Source organism: Haemaphysalis longicornis, unplaced genomic scaffold (assembly GCF_048455015.1).
Source record: "Haemaphysalis longicornis isolate Haplotype H1 unplaced genomic scaffold, Haemaphysalis longicornis Haplotype H1 scaffold_7, whole genome shotgun sequence".
NCBI lineage: Eukaryota > Metazoa > Arthropoda > Arachnida > Ixodida > Ixodidae > Haemaphysalis > Haemaphysalis longicornis.
Window position 1 is genome coordinate 181,792,370 of NW_027526422.1, and position 12,886 is coordinate 181,805,255.

Sequence of the window (12,886 nt, forward strand, 5' to 3'; positions counted from 1 at the left end):
AGTTCAAGGCTGTGCTGTGATCCGTGCAAGGCTGTAGGAAACAAAAAGTGGGAGGGGGAGTGTTATTCTGTCGATGTCGTAATAAGCAAGGGCTGATATTTTTCCTGTTTCAACGTCGGTGCTGCCGCTGCTTTTTATTGAATTTGGCAGCTTTTTTTTTTTTTTTGCTTTTGAACATTTTTGACGAGGTTGGGTGGATGGTACAATGGGATGTCTTTTTGAAATTATATTGCATGCATGACCTCAATCAATGATGATCTGAACACCTTTTCCCCACCCTTTCAACACCCTTAAAAAAAAAGGGGCGTTGAGGTTGGTCAACACCCTTTTTTTCACGCAAAAAGGGTGGAAAGCTACAAAAAAGGGTGTTGAGATTCAAGAAAAAGGGCGTAAGGGCCTCCCAACACCCTTTTTTCAATTATTTTACGCCCTTTTTGGCCAAAAGGGTGTAAAAAGTTTAGTGTGCATGGTCATTCAGTAATTGCGCATTAAAATTGCATTCGTGTAGCGAATCTGCGTGTCCATTTCCCGCGCCGCTAGAAGCAGCTTCTGCTGACCAAGGCTAATCGTTTTTCAAACTCCCCTAAACGTGGCAATGCACCTTCTGTGGTAGCCTGCGATATTAGAGGTATTCGCAGAAACGTTGGAACAGATATCTGGTGACACGGTTCATTCCAGTGCACAGTATGCGAACTACTTCAAAACATGGGAGTGGCATGTGCCCTGGTGCGGAATAAAAGGCGTGTGTGAAAGTCATTTAAACAGGAGCTATTAGAGCCGTGTTGTCCAGAAAGTTTTGATGGTTCGTATCTGACCAATAGGCACCGTGTTCAGTCCAGTCGACTGCCGATCGATGCGAGTGCTGTAAAGCGTGACATAATGAGTCGCATCGTTCTCGAGCACAAACTCTCCTCGCGCTCCTAAGTTTGCTCCGCGTTGTTGTTGTTGTCCTTGATGTTGTTGTTCTTGTTGTTGAGAACGTTTATTGAGAAAATAGGGGAAGGGGGCTGGGTTAAAAAGTGGAACAATGGGTGGCCACCCTATTGCGGTAGGCCTAGGGCTGTGGCTGCAGTGTTGGCCCGCGGAAAATCAGGACTTCCTGTTCTTCGAGCTGGCGGCAGCGCAACACGCGCTCTCTATGTTTAGGAGAGGGGGAGATTGGACGGAGGTGTCCAAACTATGTGGCTGGTGGTGTTGGGAGAGTTGCAGTATGGGCAGTTCAATGAGTAGAGGGTGGGGGAGCCATAGTGAAGGCGAGTGTGATTGTGGTACGTCTGTGGTTGCAGGTGGCGCCATATGCGGGCGTCGGTGGTTGTGAGGGAGGGGTGAGGGAAGGATAGAGTCCTCGGGAGTTCCAGTAGTGGGGTAGGATGTCGGAGTACGTTGGGGCAGGGGGTGGAGGGTTGGGTCATCATGGGCCGGTACGTCGTTGGTCTCTTCTGCAAATGCCCGGTTAGAGAGCTCGTGGGCGGTGACGTGTGCCACCCAACGTCACAGTTGAAAGTCACGTGGCAAAGGCGTTTTCGTCACTTCCTGGGCCGTGGGCTTTTTTTTTGTTTGTTTTTACAAGTTTTATACAACCTCCTTGGTGCCACCTCGTTCTTATAGGAAGAGATGTGTGGCCAGGGATCCACACTATACGGGTCGTTTGGAGCGCTGGTCGACGTGCTAGGATGTTGGAGCTGATGCGAATGATGTGTCCCTTGGCGTAGCGGCGGCAAGCGGATTGAAAGTCGGCCAGTACTGTGATGTCCGATGCAGGTGCGGCAAATAATTTTTTCTCTCTGTGTCCGCGTTTGCTCGCCGTTAAAGGGGGCCTGAGATGGATTTCAAAGTGTTTTTGTTTGTGTCAGAAATCTACTCTATAGTTCTTGTAGAAACAAGTCCAAAAATAGTAAGCATATTCGCTCACGCTAACAAAAGTTATTACCCCCACGAGACAGAACTATTTGTTGGCTCGGCGGCTTGCGATGACGACATAGTCCGACCTCGTCCGAGGCGAAGCACTCATTTCATGGTTGGCCGCCGGAATGTCCGCGATTTTTGACGACGGCGGTTTGGTTTAGAGCGTCGTCGTTACCATGGTTACTTCAGCGAGTGGGTCGCACATAAGACGACGACGTCCTTTTTTTTTTTTTAAGCTACGTTTTCAGTCTTTACGGACTTTCAGCAGGAGATACTAGTGATTGCGGAAGTCGACCTTGCATGCGCGAGAGTTTCCGTGAACGGTAACTTATTTTTACCGTCGCTACATAGCGATACAGAGGCTAGAATTTCTACCGACTGTAGTAGCGAGCCCCCTGCGCCGGCGAAATGTACGCTCGCGTTTTGATTAGATTACCGGAAAGTTCCGAGTGAACGCCCTCCCCCGAAACATCGCCCACCCCCTTTTACGGGTGAAATATTCAATTTACTGAAAGACGCGCGCCCACCCCGTAAAATCCATGGCTTTAGCGACGATGAGTGAACAAAACAAACCCGAATCATCTCTTCATGTGTAGATGCGGTCACTTATTCGTCCTTTCCGCGCTTGACCCGAAATTTCGCCCATCTCGTATTTTTCACTTGATATATCACTGTACTTAAATTTGGGTGGGCGTTCTTCCGGAACTTTACGGCGCATGTGCGCTGTGCTCTGCGCTTCATGCAAGCAATCTTAGTTGATGTTGTTTACTACATTCTTGCTAAATGATGATCAGGAGCACGATAGATGACAATTTTTTTTAGAATGAGCGAGCAAAATTTCCGCCCCTACTCCAGCTTCCCACGCTTCCAATGGTTCAGATGCCTTTATGAACTAGCATAGCTCTTTTATGCTTTCAAAATCGTCTTGGGAAAGGTAATATAGGTAACTGCGGAATCATTACAATATATCTTACTCATTTTATATCGAAATATTTAGCGGTGGCGTGAATTCTGGTTAATGCAATACTTGATCCTAATTCTTTCCACTAGATGGCGGCGTCAACGTCATGTTTTCGATTTTTTAAGCTCTACAGTAGAAGTATACGGCTCTTTTAAAAAAAATTATTGTATTGTGAGAGTTCAATCTAAGACGTCTAAGATTCAAGCCATTTCAAGCGTAAGCGAACAGTTCTGGGCAACAAACGTTTGTGTCATTTGCTTTGCGACAAATTCGCCAGATGTCGCTACTCGGCAGAGCCGGTCTTTCAGTCTTTACGGACTTTCAGCAGGAGATACTAGTGATTGCGGAAGTCGACCTTGCATGCGCGAGAGTTTCCGTGAACGGTAACTTATTTTTACCGTCGCTACATAGCGATACAGAGGCTAGAATTTCTACCGACTGTAGTAGCGAGCCCCCTGCGCCGGCGAAATGTACGCTCGCGTTTTGATTAGATTACCGGAAAGTTCCGAGTGAACGCCCTCCCCCGAAACATCGCCCACCCCCTTTTACGGGTGAAATATTCAATTTACTGAAAGACGCGCGCCCACCCCGTAAAATCCATGGCTTTAGCGCCGATGAGTGAACAAAACAAACCCGAATCATCTCTTCATGTGTAGATGCGCTGCTATACATGCTGTATGTAGCGGGGTTAGAGAAAGCCCTTATTTCGTCGGGACTTGGTTTCACGCTGCCCTATTCTGAAGATTGACTCCCGCAAATGTGGACACTACCGGGGCTGGTCTTCGCCGATGACCTTGTCCTGCTCGCTGGAAGTGTGGCTGAGCTACAGGGACTTGTCACCGCCTCGGCTGAGCATCTGTCAACACTGGGACTGGCCTTCAACACGCGCAAGTCAGCGGTCCTGTGCTTCTCCGACCCAGAGGACAAAGCTCGCATTGTGCTGCTGCCTGGCGGGGAAGAAGTTCCACCGATGCACAGCTATTGTTACCTTGGCATCACTTTCAACACCACTGGCGACAAGTATGCTACACACGAGGCTTTACTGAAAGAAAGGTCGAGACGCGCCAGCTGTATCCTGCGCAGACGGTGCTTATGGGGGTGCAACCGATACCTGTTGGTCCGTGACCTGTGGAAGTCGGTGCACGTCCCATGTCTCACCTTTGCGAACGCTGTGGTGTGTGTGTCGGCGCCAACACGGGGGTGGCTCGAGCGTGGTCAGCGAGAGGTGGGCCGCCTTGCCTTGGGCTGCCATGGCCGAGTGGCTGTGGAGGCCATACAGGGTGACTTGGGATGGTCAACATTTGAGGCTCGCGAGGCCACCAGCAAAATTGCATTCGAAGAGCGACTCCGAGTCATGAATGACGAACGCTGGGCGCGGCGACTTTTCCGCTACATGGCATTCAAGGGTGTTCGCACACAGTGGTGCAACCGCCTCTACCACCTCCGTCGAAAATTCGGCTTCACTACAAGCCCGATCGAGGTGGGCCCGCCGCACAAGATCACGGAGAAGGTGCGCTCCAGGGTGAAAGAAGAGGAACGCGCTCACTGACAGACCACAATGCACCAAAAGTCTACCCTGGAACTGTACCGCAACCACAGGCAAGATATAGGCCGGATGCGTGTCTACGACAACAGCAGCGGCAGCACACTCCTCTTCGAGGCCCGTGCGGGGGCACTGCGCACGCTGCTGTACTGACGGCACTACGACAGCACACCAGAGGTTCAAGCAGCAAAGTGCAGGGCATGCGGCGACCACGAGGAAAGCATGGAGCACCTGGTGCTGCACTGCCACAAGCTGCGCCCACCCGCCAGAGTCAACGCCACTATACAACAGGCGCTAGGGTTCGAGGACGGCGTCGACAATGCCATGGACGTACACACGACGAAAGAGCGACTGCAACTCTGGCAGCGATCGGTTCGGCTGGGTGCGGCTGTGGTGACGGTGCAGTGAACACACGAGTGAACTGCAGTGAATGGTGACAGTGCAGTGGACGTACATACGCATGCAGTGTACCATATGCACAAGACTGCAGGAAAACTGCTACCTTTAGCTTTCTCGCTGGTGGGGACGGTGCAATGACTTTAGGCATTCAGCCGGTTTTTTTTTGTTTTTTTTTCTTTTTATATGTATTTTGTTAACTTTTTCACCTGGCTTGGACATTTCGGTGTCCGCCCGATACAAAGGGTTTCTGGCCACAACGATCATCATCATCGGTAAGCCGGAATGCAGAAACCGCTGAGTGCAATCCTTTCGTTTCCAGCGGCCAACGGCTACTCTTGCTTCATTTAACACGGTAAACGGTAAAGCGCGCTAAGGACACTAGGCAACAGGTTCATTCAGAAGGTCGGTGCAGCAAACCACACTTTCCTGCGATCATGACTTGATGGGAAGCAATGAAATGAAACTCTTTGGCAGTTGTCGTTACGGGATGAGCATGCTCTTGCCCTTGTCGCGACCGCCGCAGAGAATCAGCTGCGACAGCGTTTGGGCTTGAACTGATTTATTCAGCCCGCGTGAGCGCACTCGAGCGTGCGCCTCGTGATCACGAGCAGTGCCCGGCGTCGTCCAAGCGTTGCGTGCGGAGCTCCTCCTTCGTCGTCGGCGCGGCGCTCCCTTGGCGCGACGTTCGTTACAACCTCTGAAACAACGTCGAGGCTACGCTCGAAACACAGATGGTGCAAAGAATCCTTTCGGGTACAGCGTCCAAGAAAGCAAATGCAAAGAAAACTCAGACACGGAGCGCTGAGCCACGGCCGCTGGATGAAAGGCGCACTCACAGAACAGGGAGGATTTTAGAGAAGCAAAGGTCTAGCTTTGCCTGTAGTGCCAGAAAAAGCGTAGTGGCGGCGTCGTGAACTACCCAGTACGCCCGCTTGATGGCACTGTAAACACGGCTTTGTAAACATGGCGGATGCTTTTTTGCACAGGCCGCTTGAGCTCCTTAATAACATGGCTGCCCTCGCACGGCGGCCCCCGGCTCGCTGCTCCACGGCCGGACTCGACTCTCCTCCTCCCGCGCGCGAAAGGGGCGTCGAGTCCGGCCGTGGCTGCTCCTGCTGGTTCCTGGCTGGCACGCTGGTCGCGTGTTTACTTGCGCCGCGCTAGTGAAGTGATGTTACGCCAGGTGACCAGATGGCCTCGACTGGCACAGACCACAGTGAGCAGCAAGTGAGAACAAATCGTTTATTGACATCCGCAAGTTTACAGAGGCCAGGACATCATTTCATTTCGATCGCTGCAATTGTACGTCGCTTTCATGACAACATTTTTTTTTTTTTGCCATAACAACTCGTTCACTTGCGCTAAGATTTCGAACGAAGGGCACGAATGAGGTATTGACGGCTACAACGGTTTCGTTTGCACAGTCTTTCTAGCGGAGTGCATAACACTCACCTTCTGTTGGAAGAATCAAATATTCTGGCCTCGACAGCTGTCTTCCGATGCGGAATTTCCCACATTTGTCACTCAACAAGCACTCAATTCCCGTGTTTTGCCAGTCCTCTCAACAACTGATGGACGCAAAAGCACATACCAGCAATAACAGTCACGAAACCAGTGCTCCGCGCACATAGAAACGGTGGGCCGTTGCAGCGGTTTCAATTTGAATTGGCGGCTTTGTGGTTGCGAATTCAGAAACGAGGTGGTGCACCAGTCGGCTGTTCGTAAAAAGTTGCGTACATTTTTGCTCAACGGATGTTTGATGTGGAACTTGTTAATAATATTTTTAAATAACACATTGTAAGCGAACTGTGTGGGCTCTTTGAGTCACGGAATTAATGTTTTGTATTCTATACCAAAAGTAACCTTTCGCTTGCGCCGTCTGGTGGACTTGATGGTCGAAAAGTGCCCTGTAGGTTGGTCACGTGGGGCGTCGATTTTTACGCCGCCTATAGGGAAACCAGGGAACGTCCAAGCAAACGTTGGTCCAAGCTTGCGAGCCCTGGCGCACTGACGTGCGCTCTCATCCAGCGGCCGTGGCTGAGCGATCACGCTGGCTGCAAGCGTCGTTGCTCCTGCGCTCACTGTATCCTTCCGCCGAGAACGGAGGAGCGTCAAGCCCGGTTTGGCCCGGTGTGTAAGTGCTTTACACTCCGGTATAAAACAAATATGTGTGACTGTATAAAAGCACCCACACACAAAAGATGTTTTTTGTAGCTTTATGATGTTTTTACGCTCGTAAAAAATTGATTAAATCAAGAGCGCACAAACACGTCACGATTAGTTCAAGAAATAGCCGTTGCGCTCCGATACCATCGACCCCCCAAAAACCCCCATCTCAGGGGCCCTTTAAGTTAGTCCGTCCGCGCCTCTCCATCACCTGCCCTCATATATTGTATTTTATATTCGAAAAAAAAGTTAAGCGTGTTCTTTTTTCTAATTTTGATTTTTTCTTCGAATTTCAGCAAAACAGCGTCAAGCGCCGAATTCAGGGTGAGCCCCATTCATACCTATCTTTCTAGGAAAACCTGCCACTGCTTTAGTCGAATTGCTGTTAAGCAACGGTCAGAATATGGAGATCACACTCCACCGCGCTTTACATCACGGTCATCTCAAAAGTGAGCGACAAGAACCGAATAATTTCGCTCATGCAGTAATATCCGCGTTCAACACGGGGCAAATCCTACTGGGTGCCGGAAAGCTGTCGGTGCCTTCGCTTGCTCATTCCGTCTAGCGTGATTGGCTGCGTGCCCGAAAACGTCACGAAAAACCACCAGGGCAGCCAATCACGCGAAACCGCACAAGAAACCGAATACGCGGCAGGAGTTTCGTTTAAAGGACTACTGAAGTGCTTTTAAAACCGGGCAAAACTCTACTTTTTACAAGTAATTGCATGGTCAGTTTATGCCTGTAAAGTTTTTTTTCGTCATTTTTAGCCTGGGTACAGCGGTATTCGTCGTTAAAGGAGCCATGAAGAGAAAACACAAGTTTGGTTCATTCAAAAGATCGTCTCGTTAGAATCATACTGACACCACTTTTAACGTAAACTTCGCTCAAATAAGCTACATAATTAGGAAAAACGGGAATGGTCATGCGACCCACCAACTCATTTCCCGCAACAGAACCTATGATGTCACATGAGCTAAGCTCTGCGATTGGCGGAGGCTGGCAGAAGCAGACGCAAATTAGGTAGAGCTTACAAACTAGACGAACGAGCGATTTGCGCTTAAATTTTGGGCACATTCTTTACAAAGCAATAAGAATGATGGGACAAACAGTGGAAGTTACGAAAGCACATGTAAACATAGAAGTACTGATGCGTTCTGCTGTTCGTACTGCGCACAGCATGCTTGGTTTAGCTGCACAGCACTACGGGGCTTGGGGTTGTCTCAGACGACACTGGCCGATTGACGCAAGCAACGGTGTCTTACGTGACCCCATTTGTCGAGCGAGCACTGTTTCAGGGAACGAATATTTTCTCCCAGAACAAAAACAAGCCAGGTTTAAAGGAGCCATGAAGAGAAAACACAAGTTTGGTTCATTCGAAAGATTGCCTCGTTAGAACCATAACGACACCACTTATAACGCAAACTTCGCTCAAATAAGCTACATAATTAGGAAAAACGGGAATGGTCATGCGACCCACCAGCTCATTTCCCGCAACAGAACCTATGCCGTCACATGGGCTAAGCTCTGCGATTGGCGGAGGCCGGCAAAAGCAAACGCATGTTAGGCAGGGCTTACAGTTTGCATAGCGAGCTAAATGCCCGTGAAACATACTGCACATTCTTTTTATGACAAAGAACGGTGGAGTAAACGGTTGAAGTTCCGAACGAACACGCAAGCGTGTGCGCCAATGCGTACGAAACAACCGCCTGGCCGAGCTCGACATCTCGCCGTCGCGCAGACGAATTTTCGGGTTCGAGGCGCTCTGACCTTGGAGGAAAAATGCCGTAAACACCGCGCATTGACGCTCGTATCTTTCTGGTCGAAGCAGAGAGCTCGCGCGAACGGCTTTCCATACACGACACCGGCCAACTGGCATAAGCGATACTGCTACTGAAGTTGAACTATTATTAACCGTAATAAAAATACGGCACATACGTACCAGTCTGTATTCGTCCGTGGCGACGGCGCTGACGAGGCAGCGGTGCCGACGGCAGGGCGTTCGTCTGTTGTGGCTATCGCGGAATGGTCGCTTTTCCGTCCACCGCGTATCCCACAACTCTTGCCGCTCGTGCACTTAGAAGCGTTGAGCGTTCAAGTGGTGTGAGGTTGTTAAATGCAAGCCCGAGCTCCTCGGCGAGAGTTTTGTTCTCCGGATCAGGCGATTCCATGACTAGGGCTGCGGGTGCACTAGGTTTTACTAGCATTTTTAAAATGGCCGCCGTCTCGGTCGACTCCCGCGTGTGGGTGCTATATGGAGTCGACATACTAAGTATCTGTTTCATGGACCGGCCCGTGTGACACCATTGCTCACGTCACCAAATGTGCAATTTTAGCGGGAGATTTAAAATTTTGGCTTAAATTGCCTTATTTCTCAGTGAATAAAGCATCATTTGCTTCCGGGAAAGCGCTTGGGGTACTATGAAACACCTAATCTTTCGAATAAAACAAACTTTTGTTTTCTCTTCATGGCTCCTTTAAATGCGGGCAAAAACAAACCAAACGCTTGCCACGGTATGCTGGCGCCATCTAGGTTACGGAACGTAAAGAAACGCGGGAACAAACCAACACCGCTGTACAGGGTGGAGACAACCTTTGAACGGTCCCGTGCCGCCGCAATTGGGCCAACGGGCTCAACGCGTTATTCTTTTCGTTTCCCACGAGACCTAGCAACGCGAAACAGACAATATGATTCAAACTTCTTCAGTAAACCGCGTTGCGGCGATAATTTTAGCGCGGTTTTGACACAATGACTTGCTTCGGCGGCGAGCGAGCAACCGAAAATGGCGGCGCCAGCGTATACGTGTCTCTACCCTGTACGGCGGATGCGTGAATGAAGGTACTCTAGGCTGCAGAGCGGTCGGTTCCTGTGATGTCACTTGGGACCACGAAAACGCACGATTGAGCGGGAAAATCAAAATTTTAACCTAAATTGTTTAAAGGGGTCCTGAAATACCTTCCGCCGATGCATGGATGTACATGTACCCAAATAAAACAATGTATTTGCAATCTCCTCCCGCAAGAATTTTGTTAAAGCGATGAGTATTAGCTGAGAAATCGTAAATCAAAAACCACGCATTATCGTCGCTGCGCGTTTCCTCCTCCTTTCGACTTACTCTCCGCTGTTGACGGCGCGCGAGCTTTGCCTCCCATGATGCTGCGCTCCGCAGCGGTGACGTACTTCCGCTATTGCGCTGCTACGTCGTCTGCTACGGGCAAGCTTTGTTGACACCATGAATCCCGCACTTCGCTTAAGGCTGGAAAACCGAACGAAAAATCTGGCCGCATGTGTGCGGCGGCCTGGCCTTGCCCTTTCGCGGTGTTCGTTGGTGCAGTTGCTATCGGTGGCACGTGACTTTTTATCGGCGGCGAACTCGCAGCCGTACGGGGAAGATCGTGCGCTCGTTCCCTTTGATGCACCGACACTTTTTATCCAAAAAGTGCCGTATCAGATGTGGCCCCGCTGGTGCCGGGTCTTATTTTGCGGCGGTCGTAATTCCTGCCGGCGGCATGTGAAAAAGACATTTTAAATCGATACAGAACCCGTGCACAAAACCCTACAATCATGTGACCAGTTCAGCTTGGTGCGACGCGTGGTGGAGAGCGGCAATGTTGGCAAAGCATGCTCCACCGCGGCTCTGAGCTTTCTAGCGCTGGAGCGAGCGCCACTTCTTTGAGAATCTCAAACATCGGTTGCCTTGACAACAAGGCACAAACCACTGTAGAACTCAGTTACAGTTGCGTGTTCCCGGTTCAGCTCGGGGCCCCACCTCGCGACATGTGGGCTCTGCAGGCGTACCACCCACTCCCATTGGGAAGTGCGAAATGCGTTTGACATTACAGGAGGCGATGGTGTGTGTGTGTTGTGGACGTCTTTGTTTCGCGATGCAATGCGACGTTGTGCTTCTGCGGGTGGATAGTGCTTCCCATGGTCTGGGTTATCTTTCTCGAGCGACGTACGACTCAACTTCGCATGGGGTATGTGCAGTGTGCGTGGCTAAAAGCCATCTCGGCTTGTGCGCCGGAGTTAAGTGACTTGCTGTTCGTCCCCGCAAACCGCGCGCGAGGTGAGTGCCGAAGTTACGACGGGCAGGAGGAGGCAACCCATCGTCTTTCAATCGCGGTTCAGACTTGCAACGCATGTTGTGACGTTGTGTTCGTTCGAAACGCATCTCTGGATTGATTTGAAGTTTAATAATATGTGTGCGTCAAACCCGGGCATTCGGCTCAGGGCGTTCTCTGCGATTGCACGAAAGAAGTGCCACGGGGCTTCAACGCTTTCTTTACGGAACGTACTCAGGTAAGGGAATATCCATGTCGTGTTATGGCCGTGCTGCATTTAATACAAACGGTTAAACGTTTGTTTACACTTGTTTCGTTTGTCGTAAAATGTCCAAGCACTCCGGCACTCCGCCGGCAGATCAGCCGGCGAGCCGACGCTGAGCAGACGACTCATCTCTTTGCCGGAAGTGCGTGAAAAAGCTGCCCAATAGCAGGATGTCTAGCTCATGACGAACATCTGGGAATCGATGATGTAGACATGTGAAGATGGCGGCGTCCCAAAACACGAAGGAAAGGGTGAGAAAAAAGCGACAAACTTTGCAACAAAAGTGTGAGCTTTCCGCTGCGCGTAAAAGAGTAATACTTGGCACAGATGACGTTGACGACCCAATCTAACGATTGCGCTAGTTCATTTAGTGTGCTCAAAACGCCTTTCAGGGCCCCTTTAATTTCTCAGTGAATAAAGCACCGTTTGTATCCGGACAAGCGCTGGGGGCACTATGAAACACGAAATCTTTCGAATAAAACCAACTTGCATTTTCTCTTCATGGCTCCTTTAAAGTTGACCCTACGCCCCGCCCACCGCTCCTTGCCGCATCGCCGGAAGAGCGAGAAACTGAGCGGCAGCGACCGGAAGTAGTGTCATATTCGGAAGACGGCCAGCGACGTGCGCCGCCGCTTCGCTGTGTCCCAGTTTTCTGGGCGAAGTTCCGAATTAAGCAAGCGTGTAATCTGCACTTTATTAATCATCATTGTATAGAGTTGCTTCCGCGTCGATTTTTAACCGTAATGCTACTGCGTGACTCCCTAAAGCGACTCCTATATACCAGAGATTTCCTACCCAAGCGCCCGTGGCTACTACATTGCCTTCACGAGTAGTCGCGGGGCCGGCCGTGTCGTCGGGTGCTCTGTGCTTCATACGCGAAGCGACGGGCTCAAACAAATACGGAGGTACCCCAAGTTCCTGATCCATTATTATAAGGGGATTAGAAAATTTGTGGGACCACAGCGCCCTGGGCTTTCCCGATCAATGTTGTTGGCTGTGACGACAGCTTAACTGAATAGCTAGATTTTAAGAAGAAATCAATCAAGCTGAAAGCATGAAGCGTTTTCTGCGTGCGGAAGCGCTCCGCACACTCGCCGGTCGTGCATGCCCGCACGGGGCACGAAACGGCTCGCACCACACATGCCGCGGCAGCGACCGCCCTTCGCTGCCTCCAGAAACAAGGCCGTCGCGAAAAGCAAGGTAAACGTGCAAGAGAGGATGATAGTGTGGTGAAAAATTGTGCTAGGGATTGTCATCCAAGGTGATTTCGAAAGAGGTGATCGAATTTGTATCGCGATGCGGTGCGCCGACCGGTTGCGGAGGCTCGTCGACGGCAACAAACGAACCTGCCCGAGCACGAGATTCGGCGAGAGGCCGATGGATGGCGTTACCTGCGCGCAAGAACGAGCACAGCACCGATCGCTAGAACGACTATCAACGTAAAAATAAGGTTCCACATGCGAGAAAGGGGATGATAGCGTGGTGAAAAACTGTGTTAAGGATAGTCATTCGCAATTGTAGAGATAGCGGCGTGCTAACCCTAAAGTTCCCAACATCAGGCGATGTTTGGTCCGTGCAACCTGAGCCG